The sequence below is a fragment of the Nycticebus coucang genome, chromosome 9 (assembly GCF_027406575.1).
Source record: "Nycticebus coucang isolate mNycCou1 chromosome 9, mNycCou1.pri, whole genome shotgun sequence".
In the NCBI taxonomy this organism is placed as follows: Eukaryota; Metazoa; Chordata; class Mammalia; order Primates; family Lorisidae; genus Nycticebus; species Nycticebus coucang.
The window spans coordinates 14,257,482-14,274,335 of record NC_069788.1 but is presented as its reverse complement, the minus strand read 5'-3'; the positions used below and the strand labels follow the sequence as shown (position 1 = coordinate 14,274,335).

General features: G+C 37.9%; 1 protein-coding gene across 3 annotated transcripts in view; it reads left to right on the top strand.

The window, feature by feature from the left end:
- Nucleotides 1-16,854, top strand: part of COL19A1 (collagen type XIX alpha 1 chain) — a 358,807-nt gene that overhangs the window by 217,671 nt on the left and 124,282 nt on the right. The window lies entirely within an intron of this gene.

Here is a 16,854-nt window from a genome sequence, read left to right as displayed (position 1 = left end):
AACTCCACGGAGCCTTGCTGAGCCTCAGTTCTTCAGTTAAACAACTGATATAATGCTAAGAATACTTAGCCCAGACAGGATATCAAAAATACATCTATGCAGAGTTGCCCCTTCAGGGCCTGAGACATGGTGGGTGGTTGATAACTGTTAAACAGTTGTCTATACTTAGACAGTTACTTACATAATCTCTACAGATTTGAGCACAGAAAATCCTCTAGCACTAAAACTATGGAAAAGATACAGTGTTTTATTTAGAATCCCAAGACTCTCCTGGATCTGTTACCTAGCACAGTTGCCTAGGTTATACTCTAAAGATTATTAACCAATGGGTATTTGGGGCATGGAACCCAGCCTGCGCCCCGCTAATCAACTCTGTGCCTCAGTGTAGGGCTGAAGCCACCTGTCCAGGGCTGCGGCATTGTGGGAAGGTGCCTTTTCTTGATAAGTTAGCAGATAGGTCTACTAACTGATGGCTTTGTCTCTGGGGTCATTAAAGTCAGTTAACATTATCTCATGGAAGTTTGGAAGTGCCATGTGGTGAACTTTTCCACTTCATAGAGGGCTAGATAAATGAACTTTTAGTATAATTGATTTTGAAAACGGTGTTTGTTCTTCTAGTGGATTCTAGGACCGTTTTGACGTTTTCTTCTCTTTGTCATCACATAGACACATGTGAAGCCAGCAGCACATCTGGTCTCAACTATTTATAACATAGATTGACATGGTACTTTCTGAAATGTTTTATGGACAGCACATGCTTCATAAGGATTCTTTGTTGTTTTTTCCTTTTGTTCCTTGATGGTAGGAAATATGTCAGAAGGCTTTTTTATTAGGTCACCATATATCTCACTTCTTGAAAACCTATAGCCTATTGCAAAGCTCTAAGAAACTAATATTTTGCATCAGCAGACCCAGATTTAATTTCAGCTTGCTCAGTCACCATTTTAAACTCTATTTTAAAATACATTTCATTATTGTGCTATTTAAGAATAAAGTCCCGGCGGCGCCAGTAGCTCAGTGAGTAGGGCGCCGGCCCCATATGCCGAGGGTGGCGGGTTCAAACCCAGCCCCGGCCAAATGGCAACAAAAAAATAGCCGGGCGTTGTGGCGGGCGCCTGTAGTCCCAGCTGCTCGGGAGGCTGAGGCAAGAGAATCGCGTAAGCCCAAGAGTTAGAGGTTGCTGTGAGCCGTGTGACGCCACGGCACTCTACCCGAGGGCGGTACAGTGAAACTCTGTCTCTACAAAAAAAAAAAAAAAAAAAGGAATAAAGTCCCATACAATGCCTGTTTTTTTTTTGGGGGGGGGGTTCTTTGTATTTTAACATTCATCTGGATAAATGGAAATAAAGTGAGTTATGCTATTGCAAGGCTTACCATATGTTAACAATTGAATTGACATTTTTTATGTTTAAGTTTTTCTATCAAAGAAAAATAAAATACTGCCAAATTCTTGGATTCTTTGGATCATTAGTTCTTTTCTTGGGTGAAAGAATTATCTATCCCCAATATGGACAATCTCAAACATTAATTGAGATATTGTCCTATAATATAATAAATTACCTTATACTTTTTGTACTTTTATGTTTTGCTACTTTGGAAATATTTTCTTTTGACATTGAGGACAGAGTAATGGATGCAATAGACTGGTCATGCTAGACCAAATCTGGCCCAGAACCTATTTTTTAAATAAAGTTTTATTGGAAATCACTCATGTCCATCTACTTACATATTGCTTATGGAGGCTCTATAACGGCCGAGTTAGTTGTGATAAAAATTCTATGTCTCACCAAACCTAAAATATTTACTTATTCTTTACAGGAAGTTTGCCAAACCCCACAATAAACAAAAATTCTTGCCCTCATGGAGCTCACATTCTATTATAGTGACATAGAGTGACAAAGTCAATAAATTGTCAAGTGGTCAGGGGTGATACACTCAACCAAGGTCAAGAAAGCAGAGGAAGGATGTGGAGTATCGTTAAGAAGTCAGAGCAAACCTCATTGCAAAGATGACCTATGAGCAAAGATCTGAGAGAGATAAGCGAACAAGCCCTGTGGAAACCTGGGGGAAGCTCTTTCAAGGCAGAGGAAGCAGCAAATGCAAAGGTCTCAGGTAGAAACTCAGAAATCTTCAGGAGCCCAGTATGGCTAGAATGGTGGGAGGGAGTGAGAGAATCTGCAGGGCTCAGCCCTGCAGGCCACTGTAAGGAGTTCAGCTTCTCTTCTGAGACAAGGCCCTGGTCTGTCCTTTATAAAATCTAGAAGGCTCATTTTCATGTAGAGACTGAAACCAAAGCTGTGGACACTACCTCCTTAGATAAAATGTTATTCAAGTTTGAGTCGTTCAGCTCTATCTATGCCAGCAACGTCATCCTGCCAATCCTTATCACTGCTGAGGGAGGATGAGAACAAGACAGCTGGTGACTGCATGTGACTGCTATTTGAAAGACATTTTGGTGACATAGCTCATCCACAAGTTATCCATGTTGACATACTTGTGTCAGACAGCACCCTCAATGTAAGCTTTATTTTAGGCCAGTAGATTGGGCTCAATAATACCCAACTTCAAATTGACATTTGGTTGTGTTTTTCTTGAGTATTTTCTAAGAAGGTAATTGATCCACTAACTGTACATCTGAATGTGTTCAACCGCCTTCTTCATGCCCCCATGCAGTTTAACTCCTCTGGGAAAGCTTAGAATCTTCTGTACAGAAGTGTGTGTAGACATTTACGGAGAGTTCATTCCATGTCAGGTACCACACCTGCCCTCACAGAGTTGATAGTCTCACAATAGGAAATAGACTATAGAAAGCCTTTTCACACTTAAATATTTCCCTTAAAGAAAATGCCTTTCAAGAGTTCATCTATTCCAGCTGACTGTCTCTAGACATTAACTTTATTCCTTTTTTTATCCTAAGGTGCAGAGGGATGAGGCTGAGAGATATGCAACTTGGTCAGATTTGCTTAATTATTAAATAAAAGAAGCCATACCTGCAACCAGGTCTTTGGTTTCTCAATACAGCGCACATTTACTCCATCCTATTTTTTTTATTAAGGCAATGATCAATTATTTTTGTTGTAACTACATGAGTTAGAAACCATATTCACCTCAGCTTAATATTCACCTTTCTAAAACATAACATGACCATAGGCAACAAGTACACCCCATTTTAAAGTATGCCGCCCTGGGAATACTGCTACCCTAATTATGCAATATTGCAACCCTAACTCATGACCAGGTTGAATGCAACTTACAGCTCTGGGAAATAATGGTGAAATACTATGCTCTTTTTATAAGTCTCTCTAAATAATCTGCATTTTTCTGTGTGCAACAAAATTAATACAGAGGGAAGAAAAGAAATATTCTAATATCAGACTATATCCCTGCAAGGCAGGATCCATGTGTAGTTTTCTCTTTACTCTCCAATATGTAGCATATAATAAGCACTTAGTAAATAGGGAAAATGCTTATCATTGATAGAAGATTGTCTGTTTTCTTCCTTTTTCTTTCTTTCTTTCTTTTTTTTTTTTTTAGAGACAGAGTCTCACTTTGTTGCCCTCAGTAGACTGCCGTGGTGTCACAGCTCACAGCAACCTCCAGCTCCTGGGCTTAGGCGATTCTCTTGCTTCAGCCTCCCAAGTAGCTGGGACTACAGGCGCCCGCTACAACACCCGGCTATTTTTTTGTTGCAGTTTGGCAGGGTCTGGGTTTAAACCTGCCACCCTTAGTATATGTGACCAGCGCCCTACTTACTGAGCCACAGGTGCCGCCCTGTCTGTTTTCCTTATTTTCTTAGTTATTTGTGTTCCTTAATGGCAGCTGATTTCTTACTCTAGTAGTAAACAAGTTTGTAATTTTGATTGTTTCCAACATTAGTTCTTACGTTTTTAGTTATTGATGATTCTGAAAGATTTATATTAAGGTTCTGTCTTTAGGAATTCAAATTCCCAAACAAATGTGTGAATATTACTATGTAATTTTATGTTTAGAATCTCATAAATGACTGCTTGTTTTTCTTTTTTCTGTTTGCCTCTGGAGATCTAGACATCAGTTAGATTTTACCTACATATGTTTTCTCCTTTGAATTAATTTAAATAATGCATCTTCAATTTGAATTTCTCCAAATAATCATCAGGTAAAAAATATTTTATTATGTGTAAGGAAAAGCAAAATTACTTTATCATATGTAATAAAAAATACAAACTTAAATGTATGCCTTTTTTCTCCATTGTTGATTTTTGACAGCCATGATTCATGACTGAGGGTTTTTTTTCTTTCGCTAACTTCTCAGCATTCTCAATTGCAAGGTCATTGGAACCCTTAGTCATCTATTACTTTAAGGACATGTTTGTATCTTTGATCCTGCTATTTTTAAAATGTTCAAACTATTGCATTATTTCCCAGAGGGACACTAAGTTATTGGTTGATCATAATATAAATGAGATAATAAACTATATTTGCATATTTTTGTATATGAGTTTAAATAACCTTTTGGTGTTTTTTTTTTTTTTTTCTGCAAGGTCTTTTACTTGAGTTAGGGCAGCCAACTGACATATTGCTCATTAATCATACATATTAACTGGAGTAGTTAATGCTTCAAAATCCAACTTACCGTTCTGTCCACAGGGAATAGTTCTTGTTTTCTAAATGTGATGACATGTGCTTCAGACACCACTAATTAGGTCTTTCCCTTGAAAATTCATCCTAACACATTTCAAGAACATTTTCCCCCTTGAGTATGAGTTCATTAAATTATTAATATCCTTATGTAAGACTTGTAAGATTACTTACACAATGCAGCTTTCTTTACTTTAAAAAACATAGTTCATAGTGAAGGATGAAATAGATCTCCCTTAAACAGCCAGCCCACTTTCCACAGCCATGAATTCCGTACACATGGATTCAACCAACCATGGACCGAAAATATTTGGAAAAAAAATAAGCATGATTGCATCTGTGCTGAATGTATACTAAATATATACTTCCTTTTTATTGTCATTAGTCCTTAAAAAGTACAGTATAATAAACTATTTACATAGCATTTACTTTGTATTCGGTGTTATAAGTAACCTAGAGATTATTTAAAGTATTTGGGAGATGTGCATATGTTTATGCAAACACTATGCCCTTGTACTTCAGAGTTTGTGGATTTTTATATGGGAAAGAGGGTCCTGGGACCAATGCCATGGGACACTGAGGGATAACTATATACACATAATAACTCCTGATTATCTGTACAAATGTGGGGAAGTGTTGTTATAAGCCATCTGAATCAGAGAACTTAAAGTCTTTCTATTGAGCTTCTATAATAAATGAGAAGTTTGCAGCAGTTTTACCTTCTAAGCTGTTATCTACATGGGCAAGTGCTTATTCCAACCTATATAAGGTGATCTTTTTACGATGAAACTCCCCATGGCATCCAATCAAATTACAATAATAAAACTCAGAACCATCTACAAGGCCCAGCATAATCTGGCATGCCTACCACCCAACCAGTCACTCACTCGTCTCTAGCCAGCCTGTGTCTTGCTATTCCTTGAAGAAGCCCGTCAGGGCTTGCTTTTCTGTTGGACACTTTCTCAGTCCTTACAGGGTCATGCAATCACTTGGCTCAGGTGTCTGCTGAGGTTCCCCCTCATTTTTATATCTGAACCCTCACAGCTTCCTATATAACTCTGTATTCCTTTACCCTATGGTATTTTTTTAGTAATTCTTATCACCATCCAAAACTGGTATCTTTCTTTAGCTGTTATACATGTAAAAGCATAGCATAGTGGCAAGGATCAGAGAGGAGACCACCAAGTTGCCTGCATTCAAGTCCTTACTCTGCTATCTAATAGCTCCACCACCTTGGGCAAGTCATTTGGTTATTCATTTGCCTCATCTGAAAAACGGAAACACCTAAAAAATATTGTGAGGATTAAATGAATAAATATATACAAGTTTATTTGAATGATACTCTGAAATCTATTATTACTTTTTTTTAACTGCAATATAAGCTTCATGAGGACAAGATACAAAGTATTTCCCGAGCACAGGAAAGCATGGAACCACAGTAGGGACTTCATAAATGTTTCTTGAATTAATTAATGGATGATTCTGGGAATAGGCCAGCTGATAGTAGAGAAAATGTCCTCTGAAAACACAGTGAAGAAGTGTCAGGTGAAAAAAATGAAATCACATTGGAAATTTTGTGTAGATAGATCCTCCAATAAGAAGCTGAGCAAAGAAATTTTAGATTTAAACCTGAACATCCAACATTTGGATTTAGCAGACATCTACAGAACATTTCATCCCAACAAAACTGAATACACATACTTCTCACCAGCCATGGAACATACTCCAAAATTGATCACATCTTAGGTCACAAGTCTAACCTCAGTAAATTTAAAGGAATAGAAATTATTCCTTGCATATTCTTGGGCCACCATGGAATACAACTTGAACTCAGTAACAACATGAATTTGCATACTCATACAAAAACATGGACATTAAATAACCTTATGCTGAAAGATAGCTGGGTCAGAGATCAGATTAAGAAGGAAATTGCCAAAATTTTGGAACAAAATGACAATGAAGACATGAGTTGTCAGAACCTCTGTGATCCCACAAAGGCAATCCTAAAAGGGAAATTTATAGCACTGCAAGCCTTCCTCAAGAGAATGGAAAGAGAGGAAGTTAACAACTTAATGGGACATCTCAAGCAACTGGAAAAGGAAGAACATTCCAACCCCAAACTCAGTAGAAGAAAAGAAATAAGCAAAATTAGAGCAAAATTAAATGAAATTGAAAACAAAAGGATTATACAACAGATCAATAAATCAAAAAGTTGGTTTTTTGAAAAGGTCAATAAAATAGATAAAACTTTGGCTAACCTAACTACGGAAAAAATAGTAAAATCTCTAATCTCATCAATCAGAAACAACAAAGACAAAATAACAACAGACTCCTCAGAATTTCAAAAAATCCTTAATGAATATTACAAGAAACTTTATTCTCAGAAATATGAAAATCTGAAGGAAATTGACCAATACTTGGAAGCACGTCACCTTCCAAGACTTAGCCAGAATCAAGTGGAAATGTTGAACAGGCCAATATCAAGTTCTGAAATAGCATCAACCATACAAAATCTCCCTAAAAAGAAAAGCCCGGGACCAGATGGCTTCACATCAGAATTCTACCAAAACTTTAAGAGGAATTGGTACCTATATTACACAACCTGTTCCAAAATGTAGAAAAAGAAGGAAGACTACCCAACACGTTCTATGAAGCAAACATCACCCTGATCCCCAAACCAGGAAAAGACCCAACAAGAAAGGAAAATTATAGACCAATATCACTAGTGAATATAGATGCAAAAATATTCAACAAGATCCTAACAAACAGAATCCAGCAACACATCAAACAAATTATACATCATGACCAAGTCGGTTTTATCCCAGGGTCTCAAGGCTGGTTCAATATACGTAAATCTATAAGTATAATTCAGCACATAAACAAATTAAAAAACAAAGAGCATATGATTCTCTCAATTGATGCAGAAAAAGCTTTTGATAATAACCAGCATCCCTTCATGATCAGAACACTTAAGAAAATTGGTATAGAAGGGACATTTCTTAAACTGAGAGGCCATCTATAGCAAACCCACAGCCAATATTGTATTGAATGGAGTTAAATTGGAATCATTTCCACTCAGATCAGGAACCAGACAAGGCTGCCCATTGTCTCCACTGCTCTTATCATTGTAATGGAAGTTTTACCACTGCAATTAGGGAAGAAAAAGCGATCAAGGGTATCCATATAGGGTCAGAAGAGATCAAACTTTTGCTCTTCACAGATGATATGATTGTATATGTGGAAAACACCAGGGATTCTACTACAAAACTCTTAGAAGTGATCAAGGAATACAGCAGCGTCTCAGGTTACAAAATCAACATTCATAAATCGGTAGCCTTTATATATAGCAACAACAGTCAAGCTGAAAAAACAGTTAAGGGCTCTATTCCATTCACAGTAGTGCCAAAGAAGATGAAATATTTGGGAGTTTATCTAACAAAGGACGTGAAAGATCTCTATAAAGAGAACTATGAAACTCTAAGAAAAGAAATAGCTGAAAATGTTAACAAATGGAAAAACATACCATGCTCATGGCTGGGAAGATTCAACATTGTTAAAATATCCATATTACCCAAAGCAATATAGAATTTTAATGCAATCCCTATTAAAGCTCCACTGTCATACTTTAAAGATCTTGAAAAAATAATACTTCGTTTTATATGGAATCAGAAAAAAACTCAAATAGCCAAGACATTACTCATAAATAAAAACAAAGCAGGAGGAATCATGCTACCAGACCTCAGACTATACTATAAATCGATAGTGATCAAAACAGCATGGTACTGGCACAGTAACAAATGTTTATTGCAGCCCAATTACAGAGAAGTAAATGTCCGGAACAGAATAAAGAACCAAGAGATGAATCCAGCTACTTACCATTATTTGATCTTTGACAAGCCAATTAAAAACATTCAGTGGGGGGCGGCGCCTGTGGCTCAGTCGGTAAGGCGCTGGCCCCATATACCGAGGGTGGTGGGTTCAAACCCGGCCCCAGCCAAACTGCAACCAAAAAATAGCCGGGCGTTGTGGCAGGCGCCTGTAGTCCCAGCTACTCGGGCGGCTGAGGCAAGAGAATCACTTAAGCCCAGGAGTTGGAGGTTGCTGTGAGCTGTGTGAGGCCACGGCACTCTACCAAGGGCCATAAAGTGAGACTCTGTCTCTACAAAAAAAAAAAAAAAAAAAAAAACATTCAGTGGGGAAAAGAGACCCTATTTAACAAATGGTGCTGGGTGAACTGGCTGGCAACCTGTAGAAGAAACTGGACGCACACCTTTCACCATTAACTAAGATAGACTCTCACTGGATTCAAGAGTTAAACTTAAGACATGAAACTATAAAAATACTAGAAGAGAGTGCAGGGAAAACCCTTGAAGAAATTGGGTTGGGCGAGTATTTTATGAGTAGGACCCCCCGGGCAATTGAAGCAGCTTCAAAAATACACTACTGGGACCTGATCAAACTAAAAAGCTTCTGCACAGCCAAGAACACAGTAAGTAAAGCAAGCAAACAGCTCTCAGAATGGGAGAAGATATTTGCAGGTTATGTCTCTGACAAAGGTTTAATAACCAGAATCCACAAGAGAACTCAAACATATAAGCAAGAAAAGAACAAGTGATCCCATCGCAGGCTGGACAAAGGACTTGAAGAGAAACTTCTCTGAAGAAGACAGGCACATGGCCTACAGACATATGAAAAAGTGCTTATCATCTTTAATCATCAGAGAAATGCAAATCAAAACTACCTTGAGATATCATATAACTCCAGTAAGATTAGCCCATGTCACAAAATCCCAAGACCAGAGATGTTGGCGTGGATGTGGAGAAAAGGAAACACTTCTACACTGCTGGTGAGAATGCAAATTAATACATTCCTTTTGGAAAGATGTTTGGAGAACACTTAGAGATCTAAAAATAGACCTGGCATTCAATCCTATAATTCCTCTACTAGGCATATACCCAGAAGACCAAAAATCACATCATAACAAAGATATTTGCACCAGAATGTTTATTGCAGCCCAATTCATCATTGCTAAGTCATGGAAAAAGCCCAAGTGCCCATCGATCCACGAATAGATTAATAAATTGTGGTATATGTACACCATGGAATATTATGCAGCCTTCAAGAAGGATGGAGACTTTACCTCTTTCATGTTTACATGGATGGAGTCAGAACATATTCTTCTTAGTAAAGTATCTCAAGAATGGAAGAAAAAGTATCCAATGTACTCAGCCCTACTATGAAACTAATTTATGGCTTTCACATGAAAGCTATGACCCAGTTATAACCTAAAAATATGGGGAAGGGGGAGAGGGAGGGGAAGGAGGGGAGAATGGGCGGAGGGAGGGTGATTGGTGGGATTACACCAGTAGTGCATCTTACAAGGGTATATGTTAAACTTAGTAAACGTCTTAACACAATAACTAAGAAAATGCCAGGAAGGGAGGCTGACAACCAGCGTGATGAAAATGTGTCAAACTGTTTATAAAACCAGTGTATGGTGCCCCATGATCACATTAATGTACACAGCTATGATTTAATAATAAAAATAAATTAATTAATTAAAATTAAAATTAAAAATAAACAAACAAACAAATAAAAGATAGCACATTTGGGAAGGAACTTAATTCCCACTTTTCCTCCCTGAAACTCTTGAGATCATCTATATCCAAATGAAGAATTCTGTCCAAATATCTGCTGTGAATAATTGTCCCTCCTCTTCTACTTTAACGGCACAATCTAGATCTTAGTAAACTTCGTATATTTTCCCCAAGCACAGCATGTAAAACACACTCATTTTTTTTTCAGAATAGAATTTACTCATAAATATTCGATAGGGTTTGTTTCTGACATTAGCATTTAAATATCCAAATGCAATTTAACCCATTACATTAGCCTCAATTAATTTAAAATTACAAAATAAAAATTTTTCAGTTTCAAAATTGAGTGATTTTTATAGTCTCATATATCCTCTGGAATTCTCTTCACTTGTCAGGCAGTTAGTGAATAACTGCAAAACGCATTTCTATAAATTTATTTGGTGTTAATCAACTCAGTCCTACACATTTAAAATGCAGGATTTAAATTCCACCCCTTGAGAAGTCATCTTTTAAAGTGCGTAACTCAGAAATGCTGAAAATATGCCCTGTAAGTTTACTCTAATTAAAATGAAGATATAAAGTGCCATTAAATGGTTTCTTTGTTCCAAGGCTGACTGGTAATGCTGAGCCTGTTCCTGTTTCACTGGCCTAGACTCTGATGTGTCTGAAGTTTGTTGATGAACCTTTCACTACATTGTTTTAACATTTCTATTAAATAAGACACTATCATGTCTGTGTCCCTCTGCATGTTGATTTTATCTACTCCAAACCTCAAAATATAACAGTTCCCTTAATAAAAAAAAAAGAAAGATAAAACTCTGTATTCATGAGGCATTATGAAGGTGGAATGTTTCACGGATATGGAAGCCCAGTGGCAAAATTCGCAGATAGGAAGGCAGCGTGTGCAGCCCGACTCCCCTTCTCCAGTCTGGGAGTCTGACTGCTGTGAACTTGCAAATGTGAAGGAAACAACATTTCACAATGCACTTCCAGCTTGCACCCTCTTCATGTGACACAAAGATGTCCAAAGATGTCACTATATGTTCAGAATTTTGTTTAGCCACACCCTACCACTGCCCCATCCGTAATAGCAAGATGAGTCAAGGGTCTTGGCAAAGACCTATTTTAAATCATTTGTTCATGCTGAATTACACCCTCTTCCCCTGTCCTTACAAGAGCCACTTGTCTGATCCCTGAAGTAAGGAGACCTTTATGACTAGTGTTGACAATGTCATCGATAGGCTTTTAAATACCTGTTGAGAAATAAAAAATGCTCTTCAAACATGATGCACGGTCTCACTTAAGTGTTCCATTGCCCGTTTCTGCACATATCATTGAGTTCAAAATGTGATAATTCTTTACAACATCAGTCATAAATCTTATTTCCGTTCACAATGTATAAAAAGAAAACTAAACTTCCCAGATAGCCTGTAATGTTCTCCCGTGTAATTAATACCTTTCACAGTTGTGTGTGCCAGTCAAGGCCCGGTCGCCTCTTTCCTGACATTTCCCTACTACCTTGTTCAGGCTGAGCCGATGCCTAAAAGTATGCAAAATACACACGTGGAAACGGGGCAGTACTTGAGAAGAGTCAGCTGTATTAGCAAGCATGGGCGATTTAGAGAGAACACTTAGACACGTGTTTCATCTTGTGGGTTTGGGGTCTGCATACCATCCTTTATTTAAGCCCAATTACTGCTGTAACTGCGTGTTCATCATCGTCATCCTCCTCAACAACAAAAACCATCTGTCAGATAAGTACCAATAGTCCATTATTTGCATTCTTCCCTTCTTAATGCTTCTTAAAGGCCAAGTGTTTATAAATCAAGAGTCTAATTTAAGACACATGTTCTCCCAAGCTGCAAGTCATCCTGGAAGCATCAGGTTACTTTTACTGTTGAAAATTGGTAGATGTCATTTATTTAAATAGCCTTTTCTTTTTTCTCTCTGATAATAGTCACCCTCTGTGGCCTGCTACACGGCAAATGTAGGTGGGTGAAGTCATTAGATAAAATCATTCCATGATGGAAATCTCCTGGTTTAAGTTTGATTGAAATATATCATCCATTCATAAATATATGTATGTGTACATACCTCAGGATGGACCCTTATGATGTATACTAGTGGTACGTCCTGATGCTTTTTCACAAAATGAACACAGTTATGCAGCCAGCATGGAGTTGAAGAAACAAAACGTCACCAGAAATCTCACTCGTGCCTCCCTGAAGTAACCCTCCCACCCTTGCATGGATAACCCATTATCACTTCCAACAACATAGCTCAGTTGTACCTTTTTATGCTTTGTATGAATTGGTCAACATTACATTTCTTGGACACATTCTTACTGTTGCGTGTGGCTCAATTCTGTTCATTTTCATTGCTGTGTATTATTCCATTGCGCAAGTAAGCCACAATTCGTTGTGTTTATTTCTGCTTCTAATGGGCATCTTGGTTATTATTTTAGACTGTTTTAAAAATTCATATGCTTAGTTAAGAGTTGATGACAATTTTCTAAGGATACACCCTACATATTTTAGAAAGTTTCCTTGAGGCATTATGAAACAATTTTTATATGGAAAAGTAGAAAATTGGATGGGTAGAGAGAAGGGCAGAGAAGAAATTCTTCCATTCTGAGCTACATTTATTATTGCTATCATGTACTGCACATTGTGGTAAATGTGTTGTTGTTTTAATTTTGGTGAAAAAAAGAACACATAACATAAAATTTACCGTCCTTATCATTTTTAAGTGTACAGTCCAGTGTTAAGTATATCCATGTAGTTGTGAAACATCTTTAGAACTTTTTCAACTTGCAAAAAATGGACCTCTATACCCATTAAACACATCCCCTTTTCCCTTCCCCTCATTTCCTGGAAACCACCATTGTACTTTCCATCTTGACTACTTTAGATAACAGTATTTGTATTTGTTTGTGTATGTGTGTGTGATTAGTTTATTTCAGGTAACATAATATCCTCAAGGTTCTTCCATGCTGTAGCATGTGACAGGATTGTTTTCTTTTTCTAAGGCTGAAAATATTCTCTCCTATGTTTCCACTATGTTTTGTTCACCCATTCATCCTTCAATAAACCTTGGACTTGCCTCCACCTCTTGACTACTGTGAACAGAGCTTCTGTGAACATGGGTGTGTGCAAATGTTAATGTCTCCTCTTGACCCTGCTTACAATTCATATGGGTATGCACTCAGGGGATTGCTACATCATGTGGACCTATTTTTACGTTTTAAAGGAAATCTGTACTCTTTTCTGCAGAAGCTGTACAAAATCCCACCAACAATGTACACGTGTTCCAGTTTCTCCACTTTCTCGCTAACAGTTGTCATTTTCTGGGTTTTTGATAGTAGCCATTCTAGGGTGTAAACAGTAGGAATTTTACAAGCGATCTCTTCTTTAATCCTCCAACAAACCTGCCATAAAGTACAAGTACCATTTTGCAGCAATGAAATCTTGGTACCAAAAATTTCCACAAGGGAAAAAGCAGAGATTCCAATCCAGGTGACTCTAAACTTGACAGTGAACATTTTATTCTCAAAGCTCCACGTAATCACAAAACCAATTGAATTCTTCCATTCTGAGCTACAAGATTTACAAGATATAAGGAGCTCGCTGGTATTGCCTGACTTTAAATGCGAAATAGCGTTAGCTTTAGAGCAGTGGTTCTCAAAATATGGGCCTCAGACCAGGAGCATCAGCATTACTGGGAGCTTGTTAAAATGCAGATGCTCAGCTCTCACCAGGACTTACTGAGCCAGAAACCCACAATGTGGGACACGGCGCTCTGTGTCTGCCAGCCTTCCAGGTGACGCTGACGCTGACGCATGATTAGGCGACAGCACCACTGGGCTCAGATCATTAGCCAGATATCTCAATTGTTGTCTAGTAAGCCTTACACTGGTGCCAAATGGAAAACTCACGTGTTGAGCTCTTTTGAGTTTTCCAAAGCAACCTAATAAGGTAAATCTGTGTTTTGTGCTTTAGTCTACGATTTGCAGGGAAGTGTTGGATGACCCCAGTTGTGATAATGCTGGAACACCAAGTCTCTATCCATTTGGAAATACATTGAGACCCTGAACAAAAGGCCACCTAAGAACAATCAGCCTCACCCGGGAAGACCTCTCCCAGCTCCACGCTGACCTGTGTTATCCGCCAGGATTTTCAGCCCACCCACATCCAAGGCCCCACTTTTTGCCTCACCTTAGAGTGAGTGTAGAGCAAGCCTTGTAATAAACGAACTAAAACAGCAGGAGACAGAGTAGAAACAAACATGCTAATCTCCCGCAGCATCAGGGGGCGGCTCAGCTTCTTCCTGGCCTGACCATCCGCAGCCCTAGACCTCAGCAGGCCGGGGCCTCAGCTGTCCTCATCCAGTAGCCTGGAGCCTTGCGAGGAAAAGAGCAAATCACAGAGTTCCCTTTCCTCTGAAAAATGGGGGAATCTGACTTTAGTCTCAGGATGAGAGTTGCGGTTTATGCCTATTGTCTTAACACAATTATTAATAATAAAAATCTTCCCAAATTGTCCTAGCTTATATAATACAATTCACTCTACCAAAAAGAAAAAATCTACCCTTAGCTCTTCTACAGGCTTTTGACTTTCCCTGATGCTTTTAAGTAAAAAGAGAGAAGGTCCTTTGGAGTAACAGGAGACTGAGACTGTGACCTTGAGGAAGAGAAACAAGAGAGGGAGTTAATGTCCAGGGCTCTTTAGAGAAAAGAAAGATGGTACCTGAGAGCGGGCACAGACTATGGTATTGATGGCAACTGTGACCCAAACAGCCCCCTTGTACTCCGAGTTTCCCCCACTCTGTCCTGTCAGGTCACTGACACTGGGCACTTAAGTCACAAAAGTTTTCCTAAGGTACATTCTGTTCCTACTATAGATTGAACAACTCTAGTCTGAAAATCTGAAATCTGAAATGCTCCAAAATCCAAAATTTTTGAGTGCCAACATGTTGCCACAGTGGAAAATTCCTGACCTCGTGATGGGTATCAGTCAAAACACAGTCAAAACTTGGTTTCATGCAAGGAATTATTTAAAATAGTGTATAAAATTACCTTCAGGCTACACACATAAGGTAAATAGAAGCATGAATGAATTTTATGTGTAGATTTGGGTACCATTCCCAAGATACCTCATTATATATATGCAAACATTTCAAAATATGAACAATCCAAAATATCGCTGGCCCCAAGTATTTCAGATGAGGGACACTCAATCTGTCTATACTTGACAGTAGGCCTAAGAAAAGGGAAATGTTTTGTTTTATAAAGCACAGCTGTAAAAATTGTTCAAATCTGTTAGGAGAAATTCAAGCCTAGAAACCATACTTACATTGAAAATGTGTGCCAGCTAAAGTTGTCTGTATAGGTTAAATACTTTGGAAGATTGTTAAGTAATCCTCCAAAGTATTTTACCTATATGTCCACTCTTAGCAAGCATACATAAACAAAATCAGCCTTCTCTCTGCACTCTCCCGGCATACACATTGTCACTGTGACAATGGCAAGGCTGACTCAAATCAGCAGTAATATGCAAGAATTTGGATGTTTGCCCTTACCATGTACTGAATTGGGTGTGCTTTTCACTCTCCATCTTAACACATGCCAATGATACGTTACAATATCTGACATTTGCTTTGTCTTAAACATTAACTTTGCGATAAAAGTTGGTCAATAGCCTCATTTTCTCTGCTTCCTGCCCAAATCAATATACATGTCTCCTTTGAAGAAAGGAGAATGGAAACTAAAGTTGATCCTATGGTTTTTCTTTACCTCAACCTAATGCATGCTTAAAGAATGCACCAATCCCTTACTTAGCAGCCATTGATGTAGTTTCTCTGTGCTCTTGTGAATTAATAAATTACAATGCTTCCACTTTCTAAGTAAACTTTTAATCAATGATTAGTCCTCAGAGGCTAATTGACTTACACATACTAAAAGACCAAATATGTTTGATTTCAAAAAGTATAAACTTCAAGAGTAGAAAATACTGTGCATGTGTATAACAGAATATTAAATTATATATTCATTCCATCTTAGATATCCAAGATGAAAGGTATATGAAAACACCACTGATTATATTTCTGTTTTTAATTAATGTTTTTTTTTTATTAAATCATAGCTGTGTGCTTTTAATTAATTTTTTTAAAACTTTGTTCTGGTAGATGTTAGCTTCGGTTTTCTATGAAAATGACTACTGTTTTTATATGATGTCCTCAAGGGCATGCCTTTCATTTGCTTTCACACACAACAGATGCACTTCTCAGCCAGTCACAGCTCAGTGTGTACGTTACCTCCCCAAACTTACCCTACTGTTTGGACATTTAGACTTCCTATCCTACTCCACACCTACATGAAAACCAGAGAAATCAAGAGACTTTGCCTGACACTTTCAGAACAAGAGAATTAGTGAATGAAGCAGGCCTTTCTGTTTCATATGCTTACAAATTCTCCACCGAAAAAACACTGAAGAGATCAATCTAATATTTTTATGTTTTAAATATCAATAAGTCTTCATATCTATTACTATTTTACTAATATGGTAATCAAATACAATTATTAGAAACAAGGGATTCAAGTGATCATGAAAACATGCTCAGAAATGCTTTTCCTTTCTAATAC